Source organism: Daucus carota, chromosome 5 (genome assembly GCF_001625215.2).
Source record: "Daucus carota subsp. sativus chromosome 5, DH1 v3.0, whole genome shotgun sequence".
Classification (NCBI taxonomy): Eukaryota; Viridiplantae; Streptophyta; class Magnoliopsida; order Apiales; family Apiaceae; genus Daucus; species Daucus carota.
This window is the reverse complement of record NC_030385.2, coordinates 16,805,987-16,817,011: the sequence shown is the minus strand read 5'-3', so window position 1 is coordinate 16,817,011 and position 11,025 is coordinate 16,805,987. Positions and strand designations below refer to the sequence as shown.

Here is an 11,025-nt window from a genome sequence, read left to right as displayed (position 1 = left end):
GCAGTTAAGGCTGCAGTAGCATCAACATCAAGAACTCCCGCTACCTTGCCTTGATGAAGACGCTGAGTAGGATTCTGATATTCATTCGCAGCCATCATCTCGATCAACTCATAAGCCTCATCATAGCTCTTAGCCCATAGAGCTCCACCTGATGCTGCATCAAGCATCGGCCTCGATTGCGGTCCCAAGCCATTATAGAAACAATTAATAACCATCCAATCAGGCATCCCATGATGTGGGCACTTTCGAAGCATCTCTTTGTAGCGTTCCCAAGCCTCACAAAGAGTTTCACCAGACTGTTGAGAGAATTGAGTGATAGCATTCCTGATTGCAGCTGTTTTGGCCATAGGGAAGAACTTAGTAAGAAATTTCTGAGCCAGATTTTCCCATGTCGTAATAGATCCTGCAGGAAGAGAATGCAACCATCCCTTAGCTTTGTCCCTCAGAGAGAATGGGAACAGCCTCAATTTGATGGCATCTTCAGTAACACCATTGAACTTGAAAGTGTCGCAGATCTCAATGAAGTCCCGGATATGCATATTCGGATCATCTGTCGGAGAACCCCCAAACTGCACCGAGTTCTGAACCATCTGAATAGTGCTCGGTTTGATTTCGAAAGTATTGGCCTGAATTGCTGGCCTAACAATGCTCGACTGAATGTCATTAATTTTCGGCTCAGAGTAAGCCTTAAGAGCCTTAGCAACGCCTGCTTCTTGTTCGTCCATAGTATTACTCACTATCGTTTCTGCTTTTGCCAATGCTTCTTTACGAGCCTGAGATCGTGTTCGCATACACTTCACTCATGTGCCTGAAACACACACAAACGAAATAAAAGTGAGAAAAGAATCCAAGTCAGTGAACTTTAACGACCACTGATGACAAGCACATAAACTAAAATATAACACCGAGTCCCCGGCAGCGGCGCCAAAAACTTGTTCGCACAAAATCACGCAAGCGTACGTGGTCACAAGTAATATAGAATAAAATTCAGTTCGTTCCCACAGAGACTGGTGTATTTAAGAATATGCACTTATGCAACAATGTATGATTATTATTCAATGTTCGGACAATTAACAATTTGATGGGTTTTATCTAAATTAACTAATTAAAGCCGAATTATAACTAAGAGAATTAAAATCGAATTACTTATGCGAATAAAACATGGGATTCTAACTTCATTATATATTTCATTCAGAGTTATGCCTTATCGTTATGTAATGGTTGACAACTAATCAGATAACACGAAACTGATACAAGCTAACTGTCGTTATACGTGCACCATACTGTTTCACATCCACAATTAAGATAGAAGGAGAACAGACACCAATTATGCTTAGACCCTATATGTCTATAGAATTTGAAAACATAATGGTTGAAGAGCAAGTTATCTATCAAGATTACATAAGGCGATGCGAGATGGGTAAAATCACATCACAAGTCATGTTATCGAACGCGAAACCTATGCTCGCATGGCAAGTTCTAAATCAATATATCCACTGTCGCTTCAATAAAGATTAACAAACAATCTAAAATGTTAGCTACGCATCCAAGACGAATAAGCACAACCAATACGAGGAAATCAAACTATCACATAATAATTTAAGGCAAATTAACTACTGAAATCCATATATAAATCCGCTAGAATCCCACGATAATGATTAGTTCATAATAGAACTTCTCATCATCATGGGAATAAGAGTAAACATGGTAGGAATAAGTCTAAACAAGATAAAAGTAATAGAACAAGAGTTTCGAAACAAATCCCAAACGAGCATCCAAAGTTACGCCTACTTCGAAGAATTACAAAGATGAAAAGTGAAAACAATGAGTCTAGATCTTCTTCGTAGCCGTCACGTGCTCCTTAGAATGTTTCTAGGTTATCTTTTAGGTCCCCCAAGCCATCCTTTAAGTTCCACAGCAAACGGGCCTTCAAACGGATCAAAAACGAGCGAAACGGGCTTTTTTTCCCGTCCAGAGTAGCGTGGGCGCGCTACAAGTAGCGTGGGCGCGCTACAAGTAGCGTGGGCGCGCTACTTTGGCAGCCCCGCTCCTTTTAGTGCTTCCACGGCTCATAACTTTCGCCTCGTTTATCCAAATGCTTCGCCATTTTTTTTCACTTGTAGCTATGGATCTCCTCTCTATTCTCCTTCTAGGAAACCTACACAACACAACACAAAAACATATCAAAAACATCAAAAGCTTGAGGCCAGATCATCAATTTAAGTCAAAACGAAGGCTTCCAAGTGGATATAAATTCCACTTATCAGCTAGTCATCAGGTCAGAACCTCAGGATGAGTGTTGGGAGAGCTCAACTAGGAGCCTGCTGCGTTATAAATAATATGTTCTTCTGAGTACAGTTGTGTGTAAGCACTTTACGTTATATTTGTAAGTTGTAAGATAATGATTGGGATTCGTGGTATTGTAATATAAGTTAAGGTGTGGCTTGTTTCATACTATAACCTGGAGCGATCCGTGGATGTTTAGGGTCAATGCATACTTTATTATTGTTTACAGGTTTATATTGTGGTGTGACCCCCAAGTCTATGACCCGGATTTGGAGGGCGTCACACCTAAGGAGATAAAGAGCATGAAGGCAGTTCCTTATGCTTCGGCATGTGGAAGCCTAATGTATGCAATGTTATGTACGAGGCCTGATATCTGCTTTGCCGTGGGCATGGTTAGCAGATACTAGTCAAACCCAGGACAAGAACATTGGAGTGCTGTAAAAGCAATACTCAAGTACCTGCGAAGGACTAAGGAGTATATGTTACTTTACAAGTCCTCTGATTTATTGCCTCTGGGATATACAGATTCAGATTTCCAGACAGATAAGGATAAGAGAAAGTCCACCTCGGGATGTGTTTTTACTTTGGGAGGTGGAGCCGTAATATGGAGGAGTGTGAAGCAGAAATGCATCGCAGACTCAACCATGGAAGCTGAATATGTGGCAGCCTCTGAGGCAGCCAAAGAGGCTATATGGTTCCGAAATTTCCTGCTGGATTTGGGTGTGGTTCCTAATTTGCCTCAGCAAATCACGATTTATTGTGATAATACTGGTGCTGTGGCAAATACCAAGGAACCACGGGCCCATAAGGCAGCGAAACACATAGAGCGTAAGTATCACCTCATACGACAATTCGTTAAGCGAGGAGATATCATTGTGGCTGATATAGCATCTAAGGATAACCGGGCAGATCCTTTCACGAAGAGCTTACCAGCTAAGGCTTTTCAGGAGCACGTGGAAGCGATAGGAGTCAGATACTTTGTCACATAGTTATATAGTTGGTAGTGGGTTGCTTGTAATAAACACTGATATACTCAAAGAATATCTTGAGTATAAGTGGGAGATTGTTAGGGTTATACTGAAATATTCGTTTGAAGTATATAACAATTATTTGAGAATCTTGAATGCATGTTTTCACATTGTCTGTATATTATATATTGTAGACAATCTAGTATCAAATGGGATAGCAGAAGATTAGATTGTCAGATTCCTTATATAATATAATAAAGGTTCACAGTCTAGATGGTGTTAGACAAACCATTGGAACGACTGAAGTATTATTTGGAAATAGTTTATCTTGACTATTGAATAATACTTATATACTTTGTGTATATTGAACGGGATCAAAATGGTAGAATAATTGTTTCTTTAATTCTGACAATAAAGAACTAAGATTCTATGATGTTATTAATGCTTAAGTTCTTAATCCGGATATAGTGATTGACACTTGTATTTAATGCACATGCCTTGACTCATAAGTTAAGTAATTTATTTTAAATTACGAATTTATGTATTGAGCAATGACATTATATACAGAGTGGGATATTGACTATAAAAGGAAACCATGTCCGAAAAATATATTCGGGTGATGATGTCCTCTTGAAAGCTCATAAAGATAATTATGCTTTAGTCCTGCAGGCAGATTTGTTCTTGCATAATTATAAGGTTGAGTGGATGATCAAGGATAAAAGATATTGATTAAATTAATTGTCAGAAATTAATTTAATTAATGGACATGCGATATCTTAAACATGGGGAATTTATAAGCAATTAATATGGGAGCCGAATTAAATAATTAATTTACGGAATTAGGAAAGGTAGTGCAAATATTAATTCTTTAGTGGATTGAATTAATATTTAATGACATTGGGCCTGGCCCAGAATGTCATTGGAAGGCCTGACCTAATGGTCCATGATCCCTACTGTAGCCTATATATATTCACGTTCTCCTAAAGCTGAAAGACACACCAAAACGAATTCATCCTAGAGTTTGAGAGAGGCAGACGTTTTTCTCAAGGAGACAGCTAGGGTTTTGGGTTTTCGGAGCTTTAAGGAGAGGCACACCTTGGGAGATCGAAGGCCACACTTCGTCCAAGGAGAATCAAGGAATACAGTAGAAGACGTGGATTTGAATCGCTTGCGCCGTAGCGATTAAGGTTAATATTCTGTTCGAACTTTTAATAAGTATCATAAAACGCATTGCCAAGGTCCGATTGTTCCTACAATCACCTCCATCATCATATCGTGTCGTTCTCCAGAGGGTAAGAACTTGAGCAGGAGAAAATGACTCAGGTTGAGTCAGAGCATACATGAGTTCGCTGTGAGCAAGAAAATCCTGAATTAAGTGAAATTCTTTGGGAGCTTCAGCATTATCAAGGATGGCTGCATAGTTTTTAGTCACAAACTTGGCTCCATCGATTTCAAAAGCTGTAGTTGACATTGTCGTTGTGCAAGAGATAAGGTGTTTGGGTAAGGTGTTTGATAAGATGTGCAATAGAGAGTTTTAAAATTATCAGAGAGAGAGAGAGTGAAAGAGCGTGTGAAATAAGTGGATAAAAATGTTTTACTGAGTATATATATCTATACACGCATGCCAGTGAAAAAGTGAATCGTTAGTGGGGCACGTGGCAGACTCTGAGCGGTAAAAATCAAGTAGTGGAGCAGTGATAATGAATAGTGCGTGTGTTTATGTAACAACTTCCGAGAAAACACAATTATTCACCGTGTTTTACTCCACTAAGGAATACAAACAGATTTTATACCGCTAGGTAACAAATCTGATCACTGAAACGAAAATATATTTAAATAAATTTCGAGATTAGTCAGAGAATGACTAAAATCAGAATTTAAATAAATGTCAGATTTTGTGACAAACTCAGAATATGCACCGATAATGTATAAAAAAAATATTTATGTGTGCTAAGAGTTTACAAATATATTTGAATTTAATCATAAATAACTAACATCTGAGAAGTTTGTAAGTCACATAAGTGGAGTGTAGTGTGTGAATTCATGAATCGAAATTTTCTACGCAGATTGACAAAATTCTCAAGAATTTAGACTAAATCAGCGTGTCAGAAATTAATTTAAACATTTCAATTTGCAACAGAGCCTACTATGGTGTGAATCAGAGTTTAACATATGCTTCTCTTTATTGAATTTACAGATCATCATTCGAATGGGAACTCCTCAGGGTAAGTGAGTTATAACCATTATTGAATGAATTTGCGTGTGCTCAGAGTATTTCTCCAGTAATCAAAGAATGTGAAAAGTCACCAAGAAAAATCATTGCTTTTCTGATGCATTGTGCTTAATACCATCAGTGCACTTGGATCGTTCCTTTCACAAAATCTCTAAGATCTCAAAGGAGTACCTGAGTGATTTATTTTTCTAATTCTGTGAATTTTTCTTTTCTTTCCGAGAGAAAGCATAGTTTTTGAGGATCCACACATAAGATTTAATGACTCTGTGCTCATAAAGAGAATAAAGTAAAGTCTACAACTGATTAAAGTTCTTTAGTCTGAGAAGTAAGGCAATCTTAGTATCAGATTAAGAACATGATTAGTGCATGTAGAGTTCCACAAGTGCAACTAAACAAATATCAGAGTATTGAGTAATTTAAGATTTAATGCAAGAATTTGTAACAATTTCTTCACAGGAATATTCCTAATTAGAACAAAATTCATGCAATCAGAGTTTGTCGAATCAGAGTTTCAGGATCAGAGTTTACCATATCAGAGCATAATTATCAGAGTTTACATCAGAGAATGACAGGAACAGATATAAAAAATGCTTATGACAATTAAGTTGTGCAGATATTTATATAAGCAACTGAAGCAGAGTTTAGAGAGGACCAGAGATCATCCCTAGTTCATTTACAAGTCTGGTGAATGTTGTTTCAGCCAGAGGTTTGGTGAAGATATCTGCCAACTACTGATCTGTAGGAACAAAATGTAGTTCCACTGTCCCTTCCATCACATGTTCCCTGATGAAGTGATATCTAATGCTGATGTGCTTAGTCATAGAATGTTGTACTGGATTTCCTGTCATGGAAATGGCACTTTGGTTATCACAGTAAATAGGAATTTGAGTTAGAGTTAACCCATAGTCCAGTAGCTGATTCTTCATCCATAAAATCTGAGCACAACAGCTTCCTGCAGCAATATACTCTGCCTCTGCAGTGGATGTGGAGATAGATTTTTGTTTCTTACTGAACCAAGAAACTAATCTACCTCCAAGAAATTGACAACTCCCACTTGTACTTTTCCTGTCTATTTTGCATCCTGCAAAATCTGCATCAGAGTAACCAATGAGTGTAAAGTCTTATTCTCTGGGATACTAGAGTCCCATCTCAACTGTACCCTTGAGATACTTGAAAATCCTTTTGACTGCTACTAAATGTGGTTTTCTGGGGTCTATCATACCTCTGTAGTTAGTAATTTCTACTGGTGCTCTAGTATCTTTATCTAACTTAGTGGCAGTCAGATGTAAAATTGAGCCTATCATACCTCTGTAGTTAGTAATTTCTACTGGTGCTCCAGTATCTTTATCTAACTTAGTGGCAATTTCCATGGGAGTAGTAGCAGCTGAGCTATCCTGCATTCCAAATTTCTTTAGCAGGTTTCTAGTATATTTAGACTGATTAATGAAAATGCCCTCATCATTCTGCTTGACTTGTAGTCCCAGAAAATAGCTCATCTCTCCCATCATGCTCATTTGATATCTGGACTGCATAAGCTTTGAGAATCTTTTACAGAGTTTAGGATTAGTAGATCCAAAGATGATATCATCCACATAAACTTGAACTAAAAGCAGATCATTACCATGGTTAAGATAAAATAAAGTTTTATCAATTGTACCTGAGACTACTGTCCAAAAGAAATTGAGCTAGAGTTTCATACCATGCTCTTGGTGCTTGCTTTAGTCCATAGAGTGCCTTATCTAGTCTGTAGACATGATCTGGAAATTTAGAGTCTACAAAACCTAGAGGTTGTTCAACATACACTTCTTCCTCCAGCTCCCCATTGAGAAAAGCACTCTTCACATCCATCTGAAAAATTTTGAATTTCTTGTGTGCAGCATAGGCCAAAAAGATTCTGATGGCTTCTAGTCTAGCAACTGGAGCAAAGGTCTCATCATAGTCAATTCCTTCTTGTTGAGAATATCCTTTAGCTACCAGTCTTGCTTTATTTCTTGTGATTACACCATCACTGTCTGTTTTGTTTCTGAACACCCATTTGGTACCAACTACTGATCTGTTCTTTGGTCTTGGTACTAATGTCCAGACTTTGTTTCTCTCAAATTCATTTAGCTCTTCTTGCATTGCTGTCACCCAATCAGCATCCTTAAGAGCTTCTTCCACTTTCTTGGGTTCTGTCTGAGATAAAAATGAATGAAATAAGCACTCATTTGCAGTTGCAGATCTTCTTTGTACTCCAGCATCTGGATCTCCAATTATCAGATCTGGTGTGTGAGACTTTGTCCACTTCCTTTCATGTGGTAGTTGACTTCTGGAATCAGATCCTCCCCCATAATCCATGCTATTTCCAGTGTCATTCTGATTCTCTGATTCTCCTCCCCCATGATTCATGCTGTCTTCATGAGCATTCTGAGTTTCTAATGCTCCCCCTGAACATGTAGTCTCATGATTTTCTGATGTAGAGTTATCAGAGTTTGATGAAGCAGAATCAGATTTTATGTTTTCTGCCGAGTTTTCGTTATTTTCATCCAGATGTTCATTGTGAAAATGCTCCCCCTCAACATGTGCTTGAGGTTGATGATGTGAAGTGACAAACTCTGATATGATCTCAGAATCAGAGTTTATGGAGTCAGAGAATGCATCTTCATCTTCAAATCTCAGTGGCTCATGTTCATCAAAATCTTCCATCCCAGTTATTTTCTTATCATCAAAGGATACATGGATGGATTCCATGATTACTCTTGTTCTCAGATTATAAACTCTGAAGGCTTTAGTTGACAGAGGATAGCCAACAAAGATTCCTTCATCAGCTTTTAAGTCGAACTTGGTCAACTGTTCAGGATGACTTTTGAGAACAAAGCATTTACACCCAAATATATGGAAGTATTTCAGATTTGGTTTTCTGCCTTTGACCATCTCAAATGGTGTTTTACCATGCTTATTTATCAGTGTTGCATTCTGTGTGAAGCAAGCAGTTTGTACAGCTTCAGCCCAGAAGTAAGTGGGCAATTTTGCTTCATCCAGCATGGTTCTAGCAGCTTCGATCAGAGTTCTGTTCTTTCTCTCAACTACACCATTCTGCTGAGGTGTACCAGGTGCTGAGAATTCCTGCTTGATTCCATTTGATTTGCAGAACTCTTCCATTTTAGAATTCTTGAACTCAGTGCCATTATCACTTTTGATGATCTTTACTGCATCTTTGGAAATTTTGTCCAGTTGCTTGACATGCTCAATCAGAAGAGAGGATGTCTCATCTTTGCTGTGGAGAAAATATACCCATGTATATCTGGTAAATTCATTAACAATGACCACAGTATATTTTTTCTTTGCAATGGACATTATATTTACTGGGCCAAAAAGATCAACATGAAGCAGATGATAAGGCTCAAGAATTGAGGACTCAGTTTTACTTTTGAATGAGGATTTCCTTTGTTTTACTTTTGGTGTAAATACTGATTTGGGTAGTCCTCTTACAAGATCTTTCTTCACTAACTCATTTATATTATTGAAGTTTAGGTGAGAGAGTTTCTTGTGCCAATTCCAGCTATCTTCAACACTAGCTCTGCTCAGTAGACAAATTGCAGAGTTATCAGAGTTTAAAGAAAGCTTGGCTTCATAGATGTTTCCATGTCTATATCCCTTCTGAACAACTTTTCCAGTGCATTTGCTAACTACCTCACAGTGTTCTTCAAAGAAATCGACATGATATCCTCTGTCACAGATCTGACTTATGCTGAGAAGATTATGCTTAAGTCCTGAGACCAGAGCTACAGATTGTATGATGGCATTTCCAAGATTGATGTTGCTATATCCCAAAGTTTTTCCCATGTTGCCATCTCCATAAGAAACATTTGGGCCAGCCTTCTCCACAAAATCTGATAGCAGGGCTTTATTTCCTGTCATATGTCCTGAGCATCCACTGTCCAGAACTAGGATATTTTTCCTGTTGCCCTGCAATCACAAAACCACTAGTGGTTAGTTTTAAGGACCCAGACTTGCTTGGATCCTTTGTTCTTGTTAAGTTTGTTAACACTGGCAGCGGAAGATTTATCAGAGTTTAAATCAGAGTTTATGCTAACAGACTTTTTATTAGAGTTTGAAACAGGAGAATCAATCTTTTTCTTCAAAGAGGGTTTCAATTCATAATAATCATAATATAAACTGTGGTATTCTTTACAAGTGTAAATAGAATGCCACAAACTAAAACAATGAAAACAAGGATTTTCATGTCTATATCTAACATTCTTATTTCTAAATTCTGATTTAGCAGACATGGTGTTTATTTCCTTATTCTTCCTGCAAAAAGAAGCAAGATGGTTAGAATTTTCACAGTTATGACAAGTTTTCCTAGGAGCATTAGGAATAGGCATATAGTTATTGCTTTTGTTTATTCCTACCTTTCCATTTTTGTTCTTCCTAGGTTCCTTAATCTTGTTTTCTTGTGTTACCTCCTTGAGCTTATGCTTAAGTTGTTTCTGAGTCATTAAGCCTATATTAACCTGTTTAGGCTTATCACTTTTAGATTTGTCATGAACCTTTGATTCAGCAACAAATCTGACTGATGCAACCTTGGGTTTATCAGATTTAATAGTCTCTTGCTTAACAGACTCAGCTTCATTTTTATCAGTGTATCCTAGACCTTTCTTCTAGTTTCCACTTTCTAAGATATTCTGAGTGATTTTGCCTGAGTTAGTCCATGTTTTGATTATCTATCTTTCCTTAGCAAGTTCTGATTCAAGAGAAGCATTTTTCTTTAATAACTCATTTTTAATGAAAGTAGAATCATCTCTTTCTTTCTGAACTTCTAGCATCTGAACTAGTTCTTTCTCAAGATAATCATTCCTTTTCTTAACATCTAAGATCTCAGATTTTAATCTCTCATTCTCTAAAGTCTGATCTCTATAACTAACATGCAAGTTTTTAAGAAACAGTCTTAACTCAGTTATATCTTCAGTGTCAAAAGCAAGAGTGGAATGAGGTACCTTAGTTTCAACAGCTCCAGAGTTGTTATCAGTGTTTGCCATCAAGGCATAGTTGACTTCTTCCTCAGATTCTGATGAGTCTGCCTAGCTTCCTTTCTTGGTGATAAAAGCCTGTTCTTTTTCCTTCTTGGCTTTCTTGCACTCAGTTGCAAAATGACCCTTTTCACCACAGTTGAAGCAGGTATATTTGGACTTATCAGCTTTTCCAGATTTTTCTTCTTTGCCTTCATTCTTTCTGAAATTTCTCTTATCAGAGTTTCTTTCAGAGTTTCTGTCTTTCCTTGAGAATTTCTTTCCTTTGTTGAAATTCTTGTAAGCCATCTTTTTGAAGCTTTTAACCATCAATGCTGCTAGCTGCATCATCTCACCATCACTGTCCTCAGAGTCTGAGGGAATATCAGAGTTTGAGTCATTATCAGAGTTTGATGACTCAGTGTCAGACTTTATGACATGTGCTTTCCCTTTGTTCTTAGCAGCTTCCTCTTGAACTTTTAGAGCAACAGGCTTAGATTTGCCTCCATGTCGTTTGCTCCTCTGTTCCATCTCAAGTTCATAGGTT

At 37.7% G+C, this 11,025-nt stretch overlaps 1 non-coding gene across 1 annotated transcript; it reads left to right on the top strand.

Annotated features, from left to right (window-relative positions):
- Positions 1–225: 225 nt before the first annotated feature.
- Positions 226–332, top strand: LOC135146845 (small nucleolar RNA R71). Its single transcript, XR_010283942.1, has one exon. It is a non-coding gene; the product is annotated as a small nucleolar RNA R71 (small nucleolar RNA).
- Positions 333–11,025: the final 10,693 nt, after the last annotated feature.